We start from the raw sequence: 25475 nt of genomic DNA, 5'->3' as shown, positions 1-25475 counted from the left end.
GAGCTTGGTTTTGATGACTTTAGTGCAGGGCTAGAGATGTCTTGTTGAGTGTCTCCACAGAACTTTCCTGAAAATGGCCACCTGCCATGTGTGATTACTTCTTCCATCAAGAGGATCTGTATTCTTCAAATAATGTTAATATACTGAGTTATTACTTATGGCATTTTTTGAATCCATGCATCTTGCAATGTAAAAATAAATAGTGATGGAACTCACATATTAACAAGTTCATTATCTCATCATTTTAGAAGAATGTCCACAGAGGAGATATTATGATGCCACGTGACTCATAAGCTAAAGAACCAAGATGACAATTAATTGATGTTTAGAGATAATTTCTCTTCCCTTTAGTGATTAGAACATAGGGTTGAGCATGGGGTCTGTAAAGAATCCAAAGTAACGGCAGTGAAATGTAGTGTCAGGGATGTTATTCATTTTGCATAAGCTTTTCAGTGTTTTCCCTCTTCATGGTCATAGGATTTTTCCCCACTACCCCCCCAAATTTGTCCATCATTAATGATGGACCATATTATTGTTTTTTCTATTTGCAACTGTAAAAAGGGGGTGAACTCATTTCTCTCTCTAAACATTTTAAAATGAGACTTGAAAGAACATTTGAACTACATTTTATATTATTTTAAAATAAATTCGACATTCCTTCTATGAGCCTTTGCTCATACAGCTCTTTGATTTATGATGACATCACATCCTTTCAGAGTCAACATTATTATGTCACTGAACCTGAGGTGTACAGAGGTCAAAAGTACATGTAAAGTTATTATGGGCCTGGAAGGTCATGCTTCAGTTCAAAGGAAAGCGAGCAGGGCCGAGAGGGAGGATGAGGGAGCCAGGGCAGAGGGGAAAGGAAAGAAGAAAGAGAGAGCAAAGCAAATTCTCAAATATGGGCATAGGCACGAGCAGAAATTTAACCCTCAGCATTTTCCTACTATGCTTTGGGAAATGAAAAAAAAAATAATGAAGGGGGAAAAAAAAGCCAGCAAGCCTTTCAAACTTCACTCTGTCGCATTACTAAGAGAGGCTTTGGAAAACAGAGGGGTTACATAAATGAGAGCAGGTGCGGTCGTGCAGAGGTAACTATTCAGCATATGTAAGTGCAGTTGGAAAATCATTGTCTTGCAGAGAATACTCGAAATTGGTCCCTAATGGCCTTGGTTTTTGTCATATGGTCTTGATTATAAGGCTAAAATTACATTGCCATGCCTTTAGTGTGAACGAGATGGATGGATAATTATTACGTGCGCTGAATACCTTTCTGCAAGGAGGAACCAGGACATCCCTGGTCACTGTAGCTACCATTTCGCCTTGCTGTCAGAACAGCTCTAAGCGGCCAATTCATCACTATATTTATGTGGAGGAGAAATGGAAATGCGCCTCTCTGGTTGGGTGTGCACACTCCCACATACATATACATATGCAGATTGTACACAGACCCAAGCGGCCCAGTGTGATTGCAAGGCAGTGTTCAGAGAAGGCGTAGCATCGGTGGAAATGAGGGGTGCAGAAATGAAACGGTGAGCTCTGTGCAAAATTGATGGCTCTTGGTGGTGTCCACGTGCTGATAGCCTGGCACCGAAGCAGCGCTGGGAAAGATCTGGGGCTCCTTTTGAAACGCTGCGGGAAGTTGAAAATGATCGACAACAGGCGTTGTTGAGCAAACAAGAAGTATTTGTAGAAGAATGATATTTCTAGATACACTAAAAGAAATCTTCCCTTTTAAACCAATTTTGCTATTTCACACAGCTCTCAGGATCCTCTCAGAAGGTGGTATAATGACACTTAACCAAAATTCCAGCTGTGGTTGCTGCTGAGAATAAATTGCGTGGTTGTGCGATGGTTGTTACCACCACCCTTTCTGGCGAGGACATCAGAGGAAGGCACCATGGGGAGTAAGAACAAACCCAGGGCTTTGACCTGAGCGGGGAAGATTCAGGACTGCACGCAGATCCCCGACCATGACCACACAACTCATTCATCATGGCAAAGTTTATGATGGATCCCGGCTTTGGAGGCTGTGGCTTCCCCCTTTCCGTGCAGCCTTTTGTGCAATATGGGCAATTAGCTACGAGGGCCACTGTCTCTTCCCCACTGAGTCTTGAACCTTGGGGCCAGCACTGAGGGGACAAACAAATCACAATTTGCTGAAGAGCTCACAGAAAGTCTGATGTGAAAGCAAACACGGGTTTGAGAGAACAAGGTTCGGAGTCCAAAGCCAGCATCTCGAAACTTTCTGATTGTGGTATATAATTTGCCACTCAAAGCCCAAGTAGTGTGTGCGTGTGGGAGGGGGTGCATGAGTTGGTTGAGCAGATAATTACTCAATTGCCCTAGCTGTTTTGTTGCTGATATTTTGATTGCTTTGATGCAGAATGTAATGCAATATTGTAAGGTGAAGAGTGGCCAAAACATTGAGGATGGATGTTTCTTTGCAAGTGAAAGAAAAAGAGAGGAAAAATAAAATTGTGGAATCTCTCTCTCTATATATACACATGCAGAACAATTATGTGTGTGTGTATGTGTGTGTGTGTATAGATATATACACACACACACACACACACACACACACATATATTTCTGTACAAAGTATTTAATGGAAAGTGTCAGAAAAACCTATAATAATTTAGCATGTTTAATATAAGCTTTTATTCCTAGGTGTATACACACACACACACACACACACACACACACACACACACACACGTACATACTACCTGGAAAATATAGTGAGTGATACATGGCTTCATTATACCCATTATTACACCACCCCACATGGTAATTAAATGTGGGATTCTAGGGCAATACAAGATGAGAGTTACACTATTTTGGTGCTGTTTTTATCTTTCATTTCTATTGAAAAATACTAAATTAGTAGCATTTTATGATTCCTGATTTAGCTCTTTTAATAAGAAGCAGAAGCTAAAAACAGCCCAACCAAGCAGTTGAAGTCTTATCACAAGCCAGTAAGATCAATAGCTAAAAAAAGTATGAAAAGTTTTTGAGTGACAGCTTAAAAATGGAAAATTTAAATATATATCGCTGCCTTCTGCTCCATTGTGTAATGCATAAAGCCCATTTTGGCAGTATGTTCTTAAGCAGTCAAGAAAGTGATTTATTATTATCACTGGATTTGTGTTTATGTTCCGTGCTGTAAACTATGCTTATAGCAATATATCTGTATTAAGGCATTAATACTAGGAGTGCTGCCTAAGCTTAACATTACTAATATTGTTCAAAGTGTAGTTTATTGGGCTATAAATAGTAACATCAGTATTGACACTTGCTGCATCATCTAAGTGCCTGGGTAACGGTGTCTGATGCTAAATGACCATGCTGCTGACAGTATATAAAACATAAATAGTGACTACGAGTGATATTTCATGGCTACTGCTGGTGTTGCTACTCTCCTTGGGTCTGCAGATAAGGAGATCTATGTGTGCCAAGACCTCGTGAGACTTTCCCCGTGTTTGTTAGAGGGATATGCTTAGAGGAAATCACATCTTGATTTTACACTTTCTTGTTTCACGTGACCACTAATTTTATGTCACACGTACAAATAGTCATCGTTCACAATAATGGAAGGGTAGTTAGCAAATCAGGCATCAAGTGTGGTGTAACCTACATTCACGCTGGGTCTTTATCTTGATATGAAGCTGGTTGTCGTTTAGTCTTTCGTGGAACAAGTTTTAACTGGTTTAACAAGCAGCATTTGGGTGGCTATAACAAAATACCATAAAGTGGGTAGCTTATACATAACAGAAACTGATTTCTCACAGCTTTGGAGGGTGGGGATTCCAAGGTCATGTTGCCAGTAGAGTGGATGTCTGGTGATGTCTCCTTCCTAGATAAGCTTTCTTTTTGCTATAACCGCACAGAGCAGGAGGGACAAGTGGTCTCTCTTGGGCCTGTCTTGGAAGGGACCCAAGCCCACCAGGATGGGTTAACCCTCGTGACAAATCACCTCCCAAAGCCCCCACTTCCACACTGCCATAACGTTGCGCATTATGATTCAACCTAAGAATCTGGGGAGGGCACAAACATTCAATCCATAACAACTACTCTGTGGTGGCCACGTTGTCCATGGACAAGCATATGTTCTAAGTGTGATTTCTTTTGTTGACAATCAAGTCAGTATATCAAGTCAGTTTGAATTTCACCAGATAACTCTCCTTTGTTAAAGGCTATAAGCAGTGGAACCACTCTTTCTTGAAAAGTTGCCTTCAGGGGGCAAACAGTCACGTAAATCGTGAATATGCTAGTATGTCTAGGTGCTTTAACTTCACTTTGGAAAGGCTAATGGCATGTGCTAAATTCAGCTTTGGGTTCATTAGAGTTGGAAGAGAATACTCCTATCTAGTAATTCATTCCTTCACGTATTCACCATACTTTTATGGCGCGCCAGCTGTGGGCTAGAAACCACGTGGCTCCCTGTAGAATTAACAATAAATGGAGCATATCCCTTATCCTAAAGACGTGGTCAAATGATACCACATTTTGCTGAGGTAATCCAAAGGAATTATGAAAAAGTAATTTTTTTTTTACCCCAAACTCATAAAAGAGGTGAATTACATTCATGAAATGATAGTAATCAAACACATTTTTGTTAGCTTGTAATTTCTTGCTAGTTTGTTATAGAATATGATAGAGGCAAGCTCATTGAGATGCTAACATATTCACATACTGCCTTTTTCACCTCAAATCTCTTATTTTTTGGAGCTGATTGGATGGCGACAAGAATGATACTGGTTTGGGTAGCCCGTAAATGATAGCTTATGATGTAAGATATTAATACTAGATGTGCCAACTTGGCTTATCATCATTAATCTTATTAAAAATGAAGTGAAGCGAGCATTGCCTGCCTTCTTTCCACTGAAAGAAGGGAAGTGCCAGAGTAGGTGGTGAGCCAGGAGCAGGGGATTTCCTCATCCAGAAAACCAAGAAATACACACTCATCTTTACAAAGCCATAAAAGTGTGTGCTTCGATGAAAACTTTCATTCTCCCTTAAGGAACCCTCGGTGTTATTTGGCTTGCTTTGCAGTAAATAAATGTGCATCCTTTACTTGGGTGCAGGTAGTGGCTGTGTGGGGGATGGACAGGAAACCAAGAATAGAGGAGTCCCTAAGAAAGTTTGCTTTCTCTTTTTTTCATCCGCATTCAGAAGGAAGGAGCAGGAGGTCCATGTGGCTGGGCAAAATAGCACAGTTCAAGAAGCCAGGAGAAACAGAAAACATTAAAATCTAGAGCCCCGAGATGGCGAAGGCATTGGGAAGGCAGGGTGCTCTGGTTCTTTTCTGGCTGGTTCACCGACAGCTTCCAGAACAGCGTTGCGTTCATGGTAGACACCTTTCTCCCCCCAAATCTGTCAGAGTTCCATAAAGAACTCAAAGCACATTAAGCATATGTTATTGTTTCTTGGGCCCTAAATACATCCTTGTAAAAGTGCACAAAGTGATGGCAGAGTGAAGGCTAGCAGCCCAGGGACCTATGAATCCAGCGTTTTTTCATTAATTCCTCGTTGCCTCCTTTGTTCGTTGAAATATTCAGCTTTGGTCTAAAAAACAGCTAAAAACCTTATGCAAAGAGCTTGTAAACAAACACCCACTTGAACCATCTGGTCTTGTAACACATACAAGTGATTAAGCTTCAGAGCTATGATTGTTAAATTTTTAAAAACACAACAATCCCAAACACCCCCAAATAGACTCCTTATACAAGTTTATAGGGAGGAAAACATGTGAAGCTTTATGTAGTAAATAATGCGGAGAGATTAAACCATCTTTTTATTTCCCTACTTCACTCCCTCCCTTTCTTCATATCATGAGTGTTGATATATACACTAAGTATATACACTAAAAATACATTTAAAATGCCACTATACTGAGGCTACATGGTCAACAACTTGGAATAGTTGCTTATCTTTACCTTCATTATTATTTTTGCCCTTGCCGGAAAAATCTATGTGCTGGAATGTATGTATGTGCAGGTGCACTCAAGGGGGTGTCTTAGTTCCTTCTAGAATATATTAAGCAATCCAGGCTATTTGCAAATAATGAATTCATACTTTTTTCCCATAATGACTGAAGAAAGTCAGGTCAGGGGGAAATTAAATATGTGAAGAGCTCTCATTTTAATTGTATAATATCAATACTGTCTTTATAATTTTCTTGACAAATTGTAGGGCCTATGGATTGAATTCTTCATCTATTTCTAGCATGGAAATGATTCTAAATTGCAACATTTCATTTAGGTGACATCACTACAGTACAAAAGAATAAGCTGCCCACGGTACCACAAGCATATGGAATAACAGCGTTCTAGCTGATGACAGTTGAAAGGAACAACACAGAGAACCAAAAACTGTCAAGTGACATAAAAACTCTAAGTGAGAAATCAGTAACATAGCATGTCTCCCATTTCTGTCTTTTCAATCTTGACCAGACTTCATCCCCCGATTTATTGTGTCAGCTGGAAGGAGGAAAAACAGCAGTTGAAAGAAGAGACGGAGTGTTTAGTTATGGCATTGGTGATCGGTGTGTCAAACAAACCACCAAATATTAAATGGTTTAAACATCAGCCCCTAAAATCCACAGTGGGTGTTCCTAATTGGGGTGAGTCTCTTTCACGTGGTAACTTGAAGGCTGAACTCCTTCTGTCCTGTTGCTCTCTGATTTTAATAAATGGCATCCAAGGTTGCTCACATCATCTGCAAAAGCCTGTGAAAGGGGAAATGCTACAGAATATTGTGTGGGGAGGGTTTTATGGACCACCTGGAGGGAAGCTTCTGTCACTTCAGCTCGGTTTGCATGGAGGAAGGCTCAGTCACATGACCTCACCTAACTGCCGGGGCGGCTGGGGAATGTGGTCTCACCATGTGGCAGGAACAAGAGAAGATGAGTTTGGTGAACTGCTGACTGGTCTCCACCATTAGAGGAAACGGGGAGGAAAAGATGGGTGCTGATACAGCACACTCTCTAGTATTTTTCATTTGGTAAGAAGGAAACAAATTAAAGTCCTTGTCAGTGATGGGGTCATCCGTCTCTCTGGAGGGTGAAAAAAACCCCACCTGATTTGTAATGTCTGCTGATGTCCATGGTGCAGATACCTCCATGATGGCTGATTTTAAGCTACCAACATGAAGTCACTCAGCGTAGATCTGGGAAGAGATACACAGAGTCAGTTCTCACAGGCTAGAACAAGCCGCTCTAGCACTACATTTTGCGAATCAATTCTGAGGAGACACATCTGACGCGGCCCATTTGTGAGCAGGTAGTCAATGTGCCTTTTCCCTTTTGTATCCGACCCAAGGAAGATTCACTTCAGAATGGATTCTTTATCTCTTTAGAATTTATTTATTTATTTATTTATTTATTTATTTATTTATTTATTTGAGAGAGAGAGAGCGCGTGCATACGTGCAAGCAGGGGAGAGGGGCAGAGGGAGAGAGCGAGAGAATCCCAAGCGGATTCCATGCTGAGCACAGAGACTGGCTTGGGGCTTGATCTCACCACCCTGGGATCATGACCTGAGCCGAAATCAAGAGTCAGACATCCAACGGACCGAGCCACCCAGGTGCCCAGAACTCTTTATCATTTAAAAAACCATTACTGTCTGGGTGATATGTGGAACTGTTGAATCACACTATATTGTACACCTGAAACTAATACAACACTATATTGACTAACTGAATTAAAATAAACACTTCCAAAGAATTTTTTTTTTTAATTTAAAACGGTCAACGTGATGTGTTGATATCAACAACAGATTGGGGTGTATGGTTTTTGAGTCGGAGAAAAATAGCTCCAAGGTCACAATATGTCAAGGCTGCCCATCTGTACTGAATCCTGGGTCACTCTCAGGCAAAATTTAAAGCTTTTAGAGCAAGTTTCCGAGGAGTGTACCAAGAAGTAGGATGTCACTTCTGGAATTTCATATGATCGTTCCCGTAAATGTTTTCCCGAAAGAGGGAAGGATTTGGAGATGGAATGGATAATGGTGATGAAAGCAAGGAGATGCCAAGGATGATTCCTTTGTTTCTGTCTGTACAGTGAGTTGGGTGGTGGTATCAGTCTCTGTGAGAGAAGCAAAGAAGTGATGTGAGCTAGTCTATGTTTAAAAACAACAACTCAAATTCGAATGGATCCTCAGATCTCAATTGGTGAATTAATTGTTATTAATAGGCCAATGGCTGTATAGTCTTCTAAAATCTTCACGATTCCTTGTCTACCTTTTTTTCAAAGAATCAGGCCATGCAAGGATCAGTTTGACTCATTTTTACCATTCTGCTTGATCCATGCAGGTGTGGCACTCTTGAATCAAAGTGCAGTGGTCCCCATGGGGAACCACGGCCTGTGATGTACTAGGCTTTGGCCCTGTGGTTTTACTGTGCTTGGTTTTGTTTTCAAGTGTTAGCATTTTTCAAGTGTTAAAGACATAGCACCTCTTGAGCTAATGGTGTGGTCTGAGTCTACACGGCAGAGGCTCAGGGTTTCGTATTAGGTGCTTGTCGCTGATGCCCTTTGTAACCCTCCGAATTGACCAAAGCAAGATTCCAGTCTGTACTTTCTGTTTGGAACACAAGGTGAGGCAGATCAAAACCTAAAAATGAATTAAATCTGTAATGCATTGGTTATAGTCTGTTACTGGTTTGTTTGAGGCAGGTTGCTATTTTTGGAAAGTACTGAAACTGGTAATGACAGACTCAAGTACTGAGGTTTCTCAAAAAGTTAATCCATTCACCTAGTAAATAATGCACTGTTCTGGGGAACAGCTCTCCTCCTCCCATATATTTTAATGATGGTGAAAAGTCAGTTGCTCTGAAAACTAACTTTCTTCATGCCAACCTGCCCTGTTGTTTTTTGTTTCTTTTTTTCCTTAGCTGTGGTCTGCCAAAAAAAACAGAACTAGGGCTTGGCACACCAGTTTTGATCAGACCAACCATCAGAATCATAATGTCCTAAGTACAAAGCTCACTAATTGAATTTCATTCACTGGACTGAAATATAGCAGCAAAGACAGAGAACACTGTCGGCTGTTTTTTATGAGGTTCGGAGTCTAAAGTCATTTTAAAAATTGGGTGATGCAATTTCTTGTATCTTTCATTTAAAATGCTACTTGGTAAACAGTGTTTCAGATTAGTGTCTTTGTAATTTACATGAAGACAATACATCAAGCTGAATCTGAAAAGAAAGTTTAGGAAAGGATTCATTCCTCTTTTTATGTGATCTACTGTAGAAAATAATAAATAAATAGGAGAGAGGGAAAGAAAAAAAAAGGTTTGAGGATTTTAACAGACAAAACTGAATTATTTTTAAAACAGAGTTAGTCCCAGTAGCTAAATCTTTGTTTTCTTCAAGCAGACTAATACATTCTGCCTAATTCATTTTTTATTTTCTCTCGGGGTCTGCTTGCAGATTTGCCTCAACAAAGGAAGCATCATGTTACATCTTTTAAATAATTGATGGCTCTTGGTCCAAGCCAGCTTGAAGGAAATTCTGAAAATAGGTACTGATTGAGCAAATACCTCCTTCCTTCTCCCCAGTCCCTTCTTGAATACTCTGTACTCCTCTCTTCCCTCCCCCATTTGCTTCTTTGCCTCCTTCTTGACCCACCAGTAGAGGATGATGATATGATTTGGACTTAGGCTTTATCTAAGCCTAAAATACCACTTGGTGTCCCCCATCTGTTTCATATCATTCTATATATTTTATTAAAGATGGGGGAACTGTTAATTATAAGCTGACTGATGTAAATGAAGAGTTCTTGATTAATCACTAGCAACGTTGTGTCATAATCCCCACCAGAGATGGTTTGTTGGGACTACAGACAGTTACACTTAGAGCTTGCTCTTTTAAATTCAAAGGATGCTGTCTCCGAGGGTCAAGTTACCCTGGAAGCTGGGTCGGCTGGACTGTGGCCTTGCCAACTCCAGCTGTTCCTGCAAGTTCAAATTCTGTGAGCTGACCTGTGTTTCCCTGCCAAGAAAGAGAAAGAGATTTCCATCTTATTTCACTGTTGAGTCATTAGCGGTTGTCTACAACTTGGAAAAACCATCCCTGCTTTAAGGCAGGGGTAGTCAGTAGGAACTTGGGCTGGTCCACCATGAACCTGGCTTCTGGTCATGACTTTGTAAGTCACTTTGAGTTCCAGGGCCTCTCTTTCCTTTCCTTACTGATGAAATGCAGGCTTTGGAATGGCTTATCTCCAACATCTAGCCAGCAATGATGTTCTTGCGTCTTCCAGAGAGGAAGTCGATTTCATTAACGTATTCCGGGTTTGAGTGAATGGACTCTGTGCTCGCTCACAGTTAACCTTCTTCTTTCTTCACGTTGTTTTTCTTTTCTTTTAGTCTATCACTTCTTCTCTTCTGCTGTTTATCCCCTTTCCTTTCCCTTCCAGACTTTCCATATTTCCATTTTCAGAGTGGAAGGAAAATGATTGGCAAGGTGTTAAAGTGGAGGATCCTGGCCACTTATTTTTTTTTAAATCTTGCCATCACTTACAGAAACTTTCACCTCCAGAAATTGCATCCTAAGGTATCCAATATTATTGAATTTGGGAAGACTAGCTATAAAGTGGAAACTACTGGGAGATCTAAATCTGGAATTCTAAGTTGGAGCTCAGTTTAACTGGGGGAAAGCTTTCCATCATATCCATCACTGAAACAGCTGTATCTAAATTGATGGGTTATCGCCTACTCTTAAAGTGGTATCAGTGCCTGACCTACTCTCGTTTCCAGGGGACATTTTAAAATATCACATTGCTTACATTTTTCCATTTTTCTCTTATTATAGCAAGCTTGGTCAGGATGGGGAGCTGAAGCCATCTTTGCTCCAAATCTTCCCACTAATGAATAGCTCGTTTGAAGATCCTATGCCTGCCTAGGAAAATCTCTTCTGATTGCCTTTATTGAAATCGTGGAAAAAAGCTTCAAATAATCAAACCTATTTAGAACCACACAAACAACATATGGCAGGGAATATAGAAAGTTGAGGAATTTCTTCTGTTCGTCTTCTCTCCGACTGTCTCCTAAGGTTATATTCAGAAGGATTAAAGGAACTATTTGTGTTCTCCCTCTTAAAAACCAATGCTATCCATCCTTTTTGAGAATATATGATGCATACATAGGCTTTTGTGTCTGCATGTAAATAGATTACAGGTAACTCCTAGCAGTAAGATGTACTCCTATGGTTTTGGAATTCAAAATGTGGTTTTCTCCAAGGATGCCAGTGCTGTTAATAGTTGGGTTCTACCATAGTGCTACCATTTTCAGGAGCATTATGTGCTAAATGGCTTCTCTTTTTATCGGAATGTGCATTCTTAGTGCCATGTGGGGACCCAAAGAATAGATCTTTCTCACTCTGAAGGTAGAGAGGGTTTTTCCCCATCTTTAGGGAGCTGATTGTAACACCCTAGAGGCTGCTGATGCTGAGGATGGGGGGTGCAAATCCTATTGCCTTGGGGGTCAGTGACTTTGACTTTGAGTGAAGGGATACTGGTAATTCAGTTCTCTGGATTTGCTCTAAAAAATATCTTCTGGGATAGGTAAGGGAATCCAGATGCTTCCGCCCCTAGCCCCGTGCTGTGCAACCATGGTGGGATAGCACTATTCACTGTAATCTATGTGCAACAATGCCCCCAGAAGGTTCATAAGATGCAAAAGCCACTTGAGTGTATCTGGTAGTTTTTAGCACTACAATTATTTTTTTTTTTTTTGTCAATTCAAGTTGTTCAATCTCAATACGTAATTGGGTAGAGGCAGTTCCTAGTCTACACAATAATACTGTCCCTGTGTACATTTTAAAACTGGTTGTTTAGGGGTGCCTGGGTGGCTCAGTCGGTTGAGCGTCCGACTCCGGCTCAGGTCGTGATCTCACGGTCCGTGAGTTCGAGCCCCGCGTCAGGCTCTGTGCTGACCGTTCAGAGCCTGGAGCCCGTTTCAGATTCTGTATCTCCCTCTCTCTCTGACCCTCCCCCGTTCATGCTCTGGCTCTCTCTGTCTCAAAAATAAAGAAACGTTAAAAAAAATTTAAAACTGGTTGTTTATACTTCAGGATATTTCCCAAATAGGAAAATTTACGTAGCTAGTGATGAGTTTCTAGATTAACCACAAAAAAATTTCTCAATCATACTATAACTGAACTTCTAAAGGTTTACAGCAGTTTTGTTTTCTGTTCTTCAGTAAATCACCTACCGTATTGAATAAGAAATCTTCCACCTGGATTGGTTGTCACCATTTAAAACAGAAGTAATCTGGGGAAATTTATATCGCATTTTGTAGTAAGAAGAGATCATTGAGGTAATGGTAACAAATTCCCATACCCTTCCAGTGCCCATCTGTCTTCCCTCATTCAGGATCCCTGAATGGCACAGAATACAAAGTGGAGCCCGAGATGTCTTCTAGCAAAAATATGCAGATGGTGAAATTGGGGGAGAGTGGTCAAAGGTCTAGATTCTAATTCATCCTTCCCCCCACCTTCAGAGTATTCCGAAATAACAAGATCCCAGTGGCCTGTGGGACAACTGGTTCATGTACCTTTGGTCCCAGAAGACTCCAGATTCTTTAGGGATTATCGAAGCACGATGCATCCATCCACCTTTTCTCTGCTTGCAGGAACTTCTAAGTGTCCTGTGCATAACTGAAAGGGAGTTTAGTAACTAAGGTAGTAATTCTTCCTCCTCAAGACTCTGAGAGCAGGATCCCACTGCCCCCCTGATGTGGGCTGCCTCCTGTGTGTATGGGAGATCCCAAATAACATGATCCTGACTTGAATGCCTCTGATCAGAGATAAAGCTCTATGCGTGGGATCAAAAGGACAACTCATTCCAAAAACCGTTATCATAACGTGCACATTATTTTGAATTTTCATTAATTTCAGCGATGGGCTTTGGCGAGATGTAGATTCTAAATGTTAACTTGAAATCACAGCCATGTTGGTCATGACCATTGGCAACATCACACAGACAGCAACTTCTTACCTGATGAAATCAGCACCTGAAGGACTTTTGACCCTTCAAATCCTTCTTTTGTAAGACATACCGTATTTTATTGCACTTTGCTTTATCACACTTGCAGATACTGTGTTTCTTTACGGATTGAAGGTTTGTGGCAACCCTGCATCAAGCAAGTCTAATGGCATTTATTTTCCCAAAGTGTTTACTCATTTAGTGTCCCTATGTCACATTTGGAGAATTCTCACAATATTTCAAAATTTTTATTATTATTATTCTATTTTTATGGTGATCTGTGATCGGTGATCTTTGATGTTACTATTGTAATTGTTTTGGGGGGACACAGGCTACTCGTATGAGACAATGAACTTAATTAATGTGTGTGTTCTTCCTGCTCCACCCACTGGCCATTTACCTTCTCTCTCTCTCTCTCTCTCTCTCTCTCTCCTTTCCCTTTTTTCCCCTCTTTTTCCCTCTCTGTCTCCGTCTTTCTCCTTCTCTCTTTCCGCACTTTGGGCCTCCCTATTCTCTGAGACACAACAAAATTGAAATTAGGCCAATCAATAAGCCTACAATGGCCTCTGAGTGTTCAAGTAAAAGAAAGAGTCACACATCTCTCACTTTACATCAAAAGTTACAAATGATCAAGCTTAGTGAGGAAGGCCTGTCGAAAGCTGAGATAGGTCAAAAGCTAATAAGCCTCTTGCTCCAAACCGTTAGCCAGATTATAATGCAAAGGAAAAGTTCCTGAAGAAACTTAAAGGTGCTACTCCCAGTAAACACAGGGATGATAAGGAAGTGAAATACCGGCTCTGATATAGAGAAAGTTTTAGACGTCTGGCTAGAAGATGAAACCAGCTACATAAATTCTCTTAAGCCAAAGCCTCATCCAGAACAAGATCCTAAGTCTCCCATTCTAAGAGGGCTGAGAGAGGTGAAGAAGCCGCAGAAGAAGAGTAGGAAGCTAGCAGAGGTTGGTTCATGAGGTTTAAGGAGAGAAGCTATGTTTATAACCTCAAAGGGCAAAGTGACGCAGCAGGTGCTGATGTAGAAGAGGCAGCAAGTTATCAGGAAGATCTAACTAAGATAATTCATGGAGGTGGTGGGCCGCCTGGGTGGCTCAGTTATTTGAGCACCGACTTCTGCTCAGGTCATGATCTCGCGGTTTGGGAATTTGATCCCCACCTCGAGTTCTTTGCTGACAGCTTGGAGCCTGGAGCCTGTTTCCTATTCTGTGTCTCCCTCTCATTCTCTCTCTTTGCCCTGCCCCTGCTCCTGCTCTGTCTCTCTCTCTCTCTCTCTCTCTCTCCAAAAATAATAATAATAATAATAATAATAATAATAATAATAATAAAATAAAAAGATAATTCATGAAGGTGGCTACACTCCACAACAGGTTTTCCATGTAGACAAAACAACCTTCTATTGGAAGAAGATGCCATCTAGGACTTCATAGCTGGAGAGGAGAAGTCAGTGCCTGGCTTCAAAGCTCCAAAGGACAGGCTGACTCTCCTATTAGGGGCTGAAGAAGCTGGTGACTTGAAGTTGAAGCCAGTGCTCATTTACCACTCAGAACGTTCTAGGGCCCTTAAGAATTATGTTAGTCTATCTTTTGGGATGAGCACTGGGTGTTGTATGGAAACCAATTTGACAATAAATTTCATATATTTAAAAAAAACACTAGGGATAATGTAATTTAAAAAAAAATATGTTAGTCTAGTTTGCCTCTGCTCTATAAATGGAATAGTAAAGCCTGGATGAGAGCCTATCTTTTTACAGCCTGGTTTACTGAATATTTTAAGCCCACTGTTGTGACCTGCTCAGAAAAGAAGATTCACTTCAAAATATGACTGCTTATTGACAATGCACCTGGTCACCCAAGAGCTCTGATGGAGATGTACAAGATCAATGTTGTTTTCATGCCGGCTATCACAACATCCATTCTGCAGCCCATAGATCAAGGGAGTAATTTTGACTTTCAATTGTTATCATTTAAGAAATACATTTGCTAAGGCTATAGCTGCCATAGATAATGATTCCTCTGATTGATCTGGCAAAATAAATTGAAACCTTCTGGAACAGATTCACCATTCTAGATGCCATTAAGAACATGTGTGATTCATGGGAAAAGGTCAAAACATCAACATTAACACATATTTGGAAGAAGGTGATTCCAGCCTTCATGGATGACTTTGAGGAGTTCAAGACTTCAGGGGAGGAAGTAAACACAGATGTGGTAGAAATAGCAAGAGAATTAGAAGTGGAGCCTGTAGATATAACTGAATTGTGCAATCTCGTGATAAAACGTTAATGGATGATGAGTGTCTGAGCAAAGAAGGTGGTTTCTTGAGATGGAACCTACTCCTGGTGAAGATGCTGTAGATGCTATTAAGATTGTTGAAATGACAGCAAAGGACTTAAAAAATTACATAAGCTTAGTTGGTAAATAAAGCGTGGCAGGGTTTGGGAGGATTGACTCCTATTTTGAAAGAAGTTCTACTATGGGTAAAATGCTACCGAACAGCGTCAGGTGCTACAGCGAAATCGTTTGCGAGGCAAGAGTCACTTGATGAGGCAGACTTCATGGTCTTAGTTTAAGCAATTGTCAGAGCCACCCAAGCCTTCAGCAACCACCACCCTGATCAGTCAGCAGCCATCAACATTGAGTCAAGACCCTCTACCACAAAGAAATTACGTGTCACTAAAAGCTGAGATGATGGTTAGCATTTTTAGCAATGAAGTATTTTTAAAATAGGGCATGGGCATTGTTTTTGAGACATAATGCTATTGTGCCCTTAATAGACTACATATAGTGTAAACATAACTTTTATATGCACCGGGAAACGAAAAAATTCATTCGACTTGCTCCATTTCAAGTCTTGCTTTATTTTCACGGTTTGGAACCCACCTGCAGTGTCTCCAAGGTTTGCCCGCACTTCTTGAATTGTAAGCTTTAAAAACAAAACAAAACAAAACAATAACAAAAAACTAACAACCTACGTTAGTTCCCCTCAGGCTTCTTACCCTGTAGTGTTAGTTGGATGGGTTCTCGCCTCATTTTTCCTTAGACTTAAACAAATTACAACATTTTAACAGGCCTTCTGTGTTCGCAGTCCCCGGAAATAAATAGGGTTGAATTCTCACATCGGAGTCGTCTTGCTTCTTTCCCATTCATTGAGTATACTGGAAACATTTTCTGTTCTTATTTGCAAAGCACCTTTCCTCCCCGATTCTGGACCCTGTCAAATTCCAGTGCACGCAGGAAACCTCCTCGGTGTCTGGGCTTAGCAGATCTTCAGCTCTCCTTGTCTGCAAGACTTTATTTACAAATTACCCCCTTTGTCTCCCAGTAGTCAAGTTGTCCTCTTCAGCATTAAAGCCAATGATCCAAGTTTGATTCCGGTTGCTTTTTGTAGTCCAGGGTATTGAGGTGAAGCTAGAATTGAAACTTCAACTTGCTTCATTGTCGAGCATTTTATTTTTAACCTCATTCTGTAAAGAAAAGGGCAAAAGCTGTGGGTGTGGAGGTGTCTTAAGTGGAAGTGATTTAGCGCTCCTCTGAGAATCTTCTGATCAAAATACAGGCATCTCTTTGAAGCGTTCGTTCCCCAAAGTCTACAGTTACCGCATTCGTGCCTCAAGGGGTGCAACAGAAGATGGCCTGGTACCACCTGATCAATGAGTTTTCCGCATCTTTTCCTTAATGGACCACTGGATCCTGGATCCAACAAATTGTTAGAGGCCTTTCAGTTGCCCATCGGTCACACCCTTCTCGTCTTCTGCTTCTCCTCTCCCTGGGTTGCAAGTCCACAGAAGAATTCCCCTGGGTTTCCAAGGGGTCACCTTTTGCTCTGGAGAGTTTTCTTCTAGATGAAAGGGTGTTTTTTTTTTTTTTTTAGATGGGAGAGGTGTTCAGTCAGGTCACATGGAATTGTCATGTCTGTACATCAAGATTGGTAGAATATTGATAGTTTCATGTGGTTCCACCTAACAACTTCTCCTGATCAACATTCTACCTAAAACAGCATTTTGAAGTGCATGTCTAGCTAAAACCCACTGTGCAGTTTTTTAAAAGGGAAACTTGAAGTCTTTTTCCAATGAGGAAACTTGTGTTTCTCTAACCTGCTCCCTTTTCTCTTTTCTGAGGATCAGAGAAATAAGAGACAAAACCCTCATATTTGGAGAAAGTCACATATTTTGAGCTGGATGTGAAATAAGTAGGAAATCCTTTGGTCCCTGTGATAGAATTTTTTTCTGAAAGTTATAAATGGGAGTTATCATGGAAACTGCTTTGAAACCCTAACTAGAGCATTCACTATAAATAAGAGAGGAACAGAAGATTAATAAATCTGATAAAGCTGAGAAAGAAGAAAACTTGAAATAAGAAATGAGGACTGTACCTCGTTTGAGCATTAATATGGCCCTGAGTACATATATAGGAAAATCAAAGACTTGTTCAAGGCAGAGCGTGCGAAGCCATAGCTATTAATGTGTGCTTAACTCTATTGCCTGGGAGATTTTATTAAATGCAGCGGCCAAGGAAATTGACCTCACTTTTTTTTTTTTTTTCCTTTTTTGGGTTGGATCCTTGCTCACGTCACGTAAATGAATAGAGCTGACAATTTACTGGCTCATCAATGAAACAATATTAAATTATGAAGATGTAAGGAAAAAATCCTACGCTAACATTGTTGCAGTTTGAAAGGTAAGCTGTCCCCTACAAGAGTAGGAGATATTAATGTTCATTTAAAAACCTATATAACATAATGCCAGGTGATACACATTATAGGGTTAAGTGGCCTCTTGATACCTTTGATTCACTGCGGTCCTGGCATGGATCTCATTAGCAACATACATGAAGAGGCTCCCATGTTTTTTCTTGTTCTGTCTTCTAAAACGCAAAAACACCATTGTTCACGCTTTTAAAGTGTTTTATTTTATGGGATATTCTGATAAGTTGGGTTCTACTGAATGTATGTTACAGTGATCGTGGGGTTCCTTTTCAGAGGTTTTGCCCTTGTTTTTATTGATTCACCATACTGACCATGAAACTTAGCTGTCAGAGCCAGACTGTTTCTTAATTCTTGTCTTTTGGGGATGCGGAAGAAACAAAGTATTATTTTTCTTGCTGTCTTGTCCCTTGCTTAAGGTTGGAAGCCTCTTCCTAATCCTGTCTTCTGTGAACTTATTAAAAGGACTTGGTATCCCGTCTCTTACCAATCGAATACCTAGTTCTTCCCGAGTATACCTAGATATTAAGTCTTTACTTCACTTTTGAAAGAAAATCATCCTGCTGTTCTTGGCCACCATCGTTACTCAGTTGGTCGACTGGACCCAGGCTCGTCTCTTGAATTTGGAGCCCCGTTGTAATGACTGCCCGACAGGATCCGAATGTGGAGAGGTCCTTTTTGTGGAAATAGTTCCTGCTTCCCTCTGACCCTCAAATGGGCTTACAACTCAGGAAAGGTGACAAACCACTGCCCTAAGCAGTTAGCTCTTCTGAGGCAGTATCAGTAATTTATTTGTCACCCCCAGTACCTGCTGCAGGGTCTGGTGCAGAGTGGGTGTGCGAGAAATTCGTGCACACTAGCTGACGATGATGCCTCTCCGCCCTGCTCGGTGCTGACCCCTCAGCAGTGAGTCAGATTTTCTGAACAGCATTCAGCAGATTTCTGCTTCAATGTGGAAAATGGCACTTTAGAAGTCGAATTACCTTTTTCATGGCACCCAAGTTGCTTAATTTGCAAATTGAGAATAATTTAGGCAATGGGAGAATATGTTTCCATGTGTGAGTGGATTGAAATGAGTTTGGTGTTCTGTCTGCTCCCTTAGCTCAAACTATCGTAAAATGGAGTTCTGGCCAAAAGTCATTCAGTTATATGATTCTGGGATATCATCTGTGTTTTGTGTAACATCAGTTTAGTTTTAATTATTGGTGATACTTAAATCTGTGCTTCTTATAAACTGATGCCCTACCTTAAGAAACCAGAATGTGCTGCAAATTCATGCTTCCTATGCCTTTGCATGAAGGGACACTTATTTGCACTCTATAAATAACTTGGCTTTATAAAATAATTTATCACAAGATTCCTTTAAATAACCACCTCAGAGCATTTGAAATATGATTTGATTTGAACAAAATCAATGTCCACTCACTCAACTTTTCAAGAACACATCTGCTTTGTCATGTGAGGCAGGTGACGGGAGAAAAATCAAGCAACAAGGAATGAGGGTCTTAGTGAGCTGAATAGGAATTAATTTTAATTTAGAAAAAAAATTTGCTTTTCTAGAGTTTCCCAGGGAAAACACCTTCACCTTTATCACCTCCAAAGTACATAAGAAAAAAAAAAAAGAGCAGGCCAATTTTTAGTTTGGAGAAGATAAATCTATTTCTTCGGTGGGTCGCATTCTGCATTATGCATGTGCGTAAAAGTGAGGTTTGCTTTGATCCTGACTATTAAAAGTTTATTTTTAAACTCAGACTGGGCAGGAATCCAGCGATGCTCTTTCCCTGCGTGCATCCTGGTTTCAGGTCCTCAGCCTGGCGGAATGTAGCTAAGCAGCAGGAAGTAGTTGAAAAGTGTGGAGACTTGGTGAGTGTTAGGGTTTTTTTCCCCCCTTCTTCCCCTCCATTTTTGAAATTCAAATTGAATGCAATTTTCAGCTCATTTGAGCCAGAATATACTGTTGCTGAGCTTCAGTGGCTCTTAAATTCAAACTCACAGGAGAAAACAGATATCATCTGTCACAGAGGGTGGGAGAGAGAACACTCCCCCTATTTTATTCACGGGAGGCAGAGCTCTAGTAACTAATTCAAACCTTTCTGCCTCATCGACTAATCATTCACCAGCGAACTTATCAACTAATCAATGAAACCTTTAAGACACTCATCTTAGGAAGTCGGGAGCAATTTCCCCCTCCCTTAAAAAAAAAGTCATTGTTCAAGGCTATTTTTGTCTTGTTGGGATTTTAATACCTTTTTTTGCAAACTGAGACAGAATATCCTGGCAATCTTTTTCCTGCCCTTCCTGACTATTTTTATTGTTTCCATCTGTAATGTCTTTGTCAATGCTATTTATTTATGACCGAGGATTAGCAGAAAGCTTAGTGAGGCCAAAATTTTGAGTTTTTTCTTCACTGAACAGACTGCCTGAAAAATAGTCTTGTTTCTTGGGGCAAATATAAATACCAATTAAAAGAGGAAGACGCACTCATACAGTCCCTGGGTTTGCTAGTGTGCCTTATCTTCAGGGTGGCTGCTCTAGTGTGGCTTGAGAATGCGTCTCGGGAAACTTCTGCTACTGGATATGTGCCCAGGGAATGCAAATGACGTGAACAAATGATAATCTGAAATCCCTGCTCTAATTTCAGAAAGGATGTGATGTGGCAATTCTGATTCTGAAATCTAGGTTTCATGCCTTACCACTGGTGCTTATCTTTGACTATTCTAATGTAATCCAGAATTTCCATGGGAACATGAAGTCCATTAACCTTTCTCTCTCTCTCTCTCTCTCTCTCTCTCTCTCTTGCTCTCGCTCTCTCTTTTTGTTGAGGTATGTCTGTGAGAGACAATTATGATATTATTTCAAAGTAAGTAGGAGAAAAACAATTTGCTCCCTAAATATTATCTCTCATGAAATTAGCTCATACCCATCACATTTGGGGTTTAAAAATGTTTCACAGTGAGTGTATGATCAAGCCATATATATTTATGTGTGTGTGTGTGTGTGTGTGTGTGTGTGTGTGTGTGTGTGTGTCTACATGTCCTCAAGGTGTCCAGGAATGTGACAGCAGGAATTTCTAAACAAGTCATTTTCACATTAATAAAGGTGTCAACGACTTTATCCTCTAAGTGGTAATGTGCTCGTGCCTTCTGCCCCTGGTGGAAGACATTTATTTCATTGCTTTTATAAAAAGAATACCCTCACTTGTTAACCTGTTTCTCACTACGATGCCTTAATACAACTACCAAGACTATATTGTTGTTTCTTTGACTTCACTGTAAGAAGCCAAACTACCTTGACAAGGAATCCAATCCACATTTTTAGCTAATTACGAAGTTATTAGAATTTTAACTTTTCTACTGAAATTTCAGATCTCTTCAATATGCAGGTAATTACTGAATGCTTACTATGTTCTAGACCTCCATTATGCTGAGATTTATAACATGCAAATAATAGTTTTCTAAAACCAAGTGAGGTAGATATTGGAAAAGAAATATCAGCATCAATTAGGCAGGAAACGGTGAAGCTTGAGAAGCCTTCAGGTTCTCAGATGATTCTCAAATATGCAGTCCCTCTTGTTTTCCTCAGTCGGTAACCGTTGGTATGAAACCAAAATGATCTAACTTGGAGGTAGGAGAAAAGGTGAGACACAAAATAATCAGTGTAAAGGATAAGAAATATATATACGTAAATGCTAAATGTATCCTATTCTTCAACAACTGCTTACAGCGCTGGGTAAGTAAGGATGGACAAGTGGGGTGCTGTAATCCTGCATTGTAAAGTGGGTAGGCCAGGGGTGAGCAGAGGAGAGCAAGGAAGCCAATTCAGGAGGAAGGAAAAGCTGGAGTGGAAGGGAGAATGTTTGAGGCAGGGGCTTGGTACGCTGTGTGGGAGCTTGCTCATACCCAGAGGGCCAGTAGTTAAATTTCTAGAAATTTCATAAGCCAGCTTTTACAATATATCATTAAAAATTAAATTATATGAACTTACAATAAATCACTTATATTAAAAACAAAAGTAATGAATGCTGAAAACTTATCACTTCCTAATTATATCCCTCCCCATGCATCGCAATTATCTGTGCTCTTGAGATGTGTCCATCATATTGGGAGGTGGAAATACCGTCTGTGATGTGCTGCACATCTCTTCCCAGCAGCACGTTCCATGATGCTATGTTGGTACCTTGACATCAGCCATGGGAAGAATATTTATTCCACAGAAATTGGCGAATGCTAAAAATGGGGGCTTTTTTTTTCATTTGGGAGCCAATTATTAAAAGACAAAACAGACAAAATGGAGAGTGGAGGGTGGGAGCAGGGCTAAAAAGCTGGGAGGTGTGAGAGGAAAAATGCCAGAGAGCAGGGTTACAGGAAGAGAATGGTTTCCTTTTATTATTGAAGGGCAGAGCATTACGTTAGGCAAACAGTTCACAGTCTTTTAGAAATCATTGGGAGCCATTGACCATTTTTAATACGTTTTATTATTATTCTAATCCATGTTCTCTATAGAAAATTTGAAAATAGAATAATAGCTTATAATTCTATAATTATTGGTATGTGCCCCATACTTTTTAAGGGCTTTAAATATAATATATCATTTAATCCTGAAAGTAGCCCCATCGAGTAGTTGCTATTCTCCCATGTTAAAATGGGGAAGGTGAGTGCAAAAAAGTTCAGAAGTCTGGCCAAGTAAAGGAGTATGATTTGAATGCAAGGAATTAGTTCCACCTAGAAGTTCACTCTGCTCTGCTGCTGTTCCGTGCAGAAATGACAACCCACGGTGATCCCCCACCTGGCCTCATAGTAGCAACATTTAGGAGGGGGAGAGGCACTCCTTCAGTTGTAGACAATTAAGATTTGGGGTGTGAGGAATCTAAGTGGGAAGGATCCCCTAGCAAATCAGCTTCGAGGGGAGCACAAGCCCAAACTCGAGAAAACCCCTGCACGTGGATGTGAGAGAATATTCATCATCACAGGGATCGAGCATAGAAAGAAGAGCTTTTGGGAAAGGTAAGCTTTAGGAAGAAACGCAAGAAAGGAATCATGGATGAGAGAATGAGCCGTTGGAAAGGGAAGAGAAATACAGGGGAGCATCAAGCACAGTGTCCTGAAGATACGGAGGGAAGAGTTTGGGGAAGGAGTTGCTAATTAACAACACCGAGGGCTTCTGTGCAGTTTTGTAATGGTAACCATATAATTTCTCATCCCAACTGAGTCACTTTGAATGTGAAGGGGGTGCTATTAATAATTAGGCCAGGAAAGCAAAATAACAAGGGAACAGTGAAGTATGATCACACTAGGTCTGCAAATGGTTGAAAGTGGTAGATTTCTAAGAATTCATGATAGTCTGGAAAGGATTTCTTTTTGACCAACATTTACTGAGCATCTACCATGAGGAATGCTAAGTGCTGAAGATAAAGATACATATGGCAAAGTTAAAAAAAACATTTTGTTGGGGGAAAACCGAGAAATTTGGTGTTTGAAGCATAATCTTCCTTTACCACTCACACCCAGAAGCAGTCACTATTCACAGTTTATTAATAGCTTTTTCTACATATTCCAATGGTTATAGAGATATCTATCTAACTAGTCTTGTTTCCAGCTAAAAAAAATGCAACTTCCCACATACCCTCAGCCTGCAATTTACTTATTGAGCATGTATACATCTTTTCAGGTGAGTGAATATTTAGTATCCTCTTAAATGGCCATATCATAATATTTGTCTATTCCCTTATTGATAGGCAGCCCTTTTTTGGTGCTATTTCCGTGATGGTATCTACTTTTTTTTCTTGTGGTCCTATTTCCATAGGAGAGATATATAGAGTAGGATTGCTGAGCCAGAGTGGATCTCCATTTTCAATTTTACATTAAACTGTCAGTCGATAGCTTAAAAATTATATAAAATAACTCTTGTACCAACCTTGTATGAACACCCAGTTCCTAGTCAGCCATGTTTATATCAGACTCAAATTTTTTGCCCGTTTATTATTGGAAAGTGGTATCTTATAATTATTTCAATTAGCACTTTAAAAATTATTAATGAAGCTGAGCATCTTAATTTTATTGGTCATTTGTATCTTTTTTAGTGAATTTACATCTTCATAATCTCTTGCTAATTTTTTCTGTTGAAATAGTCATCATTGCCCTTATTTGTTGAAACTTCTTCCACACCAAGACTATTAACCCCTTTTCTCTTCAATGTGTTATGAAAATCTTTCCCATTTTATTTTTACCTTTTCATTTTGCTTTTGATTGTCATTAAGGAGAAATGCTTGAATATGTTTTTTTTTTTTTTTAATTTTTTTTGTGGCTTCATTTTCTGTCTTCCTTAGGTTGATCATTCCCCCTCAAAAGAAAGAAAAACAATATTAATTTTATTCTAAATCTTTCATCTATTTTTTCAACATAATTCTTGATCCTCATAACTCATAGACTATTGGGGAACATGGCTGCAAGTGTGGGTATTTTGATTGCATTTGATCAGAGCTCTAACTAAGGGGGACTCCCAGAGCTATGAGAACCCCAAGGAGGGTACTTGAGTCAGTTGGGTGCAGGGGAGAGAGGAGGTGCAGCTGGGCTTCCTGTAGGTGGGGTTTCAAGCTGAGGGAAATGGCAAGTTAAGGAGACTTGGAAACTTTTAGGATGTCAGGATGTTTTACAGGACAAGGAAAGAAGGGCCATGTGCTTTTGTGGGATGGGACAAGGGAAAGCATTTTTAATATTGGGGAAAGCTATTTTTCTGAAATTTTCAAAATCTCCACAAAGAGTCAGTATTATTTTTATGGTCAGAAAAAGTAATTTTAAGTTGAAGAAAATGAAACCTCTGAATGTAGGATTGAAGAAACTAAATCATAAGTCAGGAAAGGTAAGAAACACCTCCACCTACAAGGTTAGGATGGGACAAAGAGGGACAGGGATCTGTGTTTGAGGATTAGAAGGAATTTGCACATCATCTTTAATACCTGTTTGCCTTTCTCCAGTTACTTGGGGGCCAGGTGATGACAGGTGCCTGCTAACTAAACTTGACCTTCAGCCTTTCAACTTTCAAGTCTCACTGTGGGCCACTCCGGGATAATATCCCATTATCTACAATGAGGTCCTTTCTGACTAACTTGGCAGTGAAATCTCCATGGCATTATCTCATCATGTACTTCTAGTTTCCACATACCGTTGTGTTTCTCTACTCTTCACTTTAAAATGTGTAACCACTATGGGACCTCATGTGTTCAAACTGGCATGCTTCAGACTTGCACTGCCTTCTGTCTGGGACCCCTCACAAATCTTTGTCAGGCCTACTGGAATCCTTCATCCTTCAAGTCCAGCTTATACATCATCTCTTTGCTGCAGCCTTCCTTGAATTCATCAGCTAGAAGAAACCTAGATGTTGAAATGTGCCCTGGTACCATTTAAGTCTTATCCTAAGGCAACAAAGTGTAACAGTGATATTTTATAGTGATATACAATGATACATATTATGATGTTATATCTAGTGACATATAACATATGTTCTAGTTATGTATTCATCCTAAAACACCAAAGTATATAATAATGATCATGTTCCTAGCTAGGTTGAAATTTCTAGAAGGGAAAAAACCATGTTCTACTTCTTGGTCATGTTCTCCTTTAGTGCAGAGAAGTCTCATTTTCCAGGAAAAAAGGCTAGTAGACCAAGTCCATTTGTAGAAACAAATCCATGGACAGCAGAGGCAAGAGAAGGTGAGGGATGAAGGTACTCACAGGATCATCAGAATATAAAGCCATTTCCTTAACATAATGGGATAGGAGCT

General features: G+C 40.1%; 1 protein-coding gene across 5 annotated transcripts in view; it reads left to right on the top strand.

The window, feature by feature from the left end:
• The window catches only part of ESRRG (estrogen related receptor gamma), a 625896-nt gene that overhangs the window by 169063 nt on the left and 431358 nt on the right, over positions 1 to 25475 (top strand). For all 5 annotated transcript variants that reach the window (XM_060644356.3, XM_060644357.3, XM_060644361.3 and 2 more), the window contains exon 2: positions 17579 to 17670. The gene's annotated coding sequence lies outside the window, so the exon portion shown is untranslated. The remainder of the gene's footprint in view (positions 1 to 17578; positions 17671 to 25475) is intronic.

The sequence above is a fragment of the Panthera onca genome, chromosome F1, assembly GCF_046562875.1.
Source record: "Panthera onca isolate mPanOnc1 chromosome F1, mPanOnc1 haplotype 2, whole genome shotgun sequence".
Taxonomy (NCBI): Eukaryota; Metazoa; Chordata; class Mammalia; order Carnivora; family Felidae; genus Panthera; species Panthera onca.
Note: the sequence above shows the minus strand (reverse complement) of the source record. Positions and strands in the feature narration are given on the sequence as shown.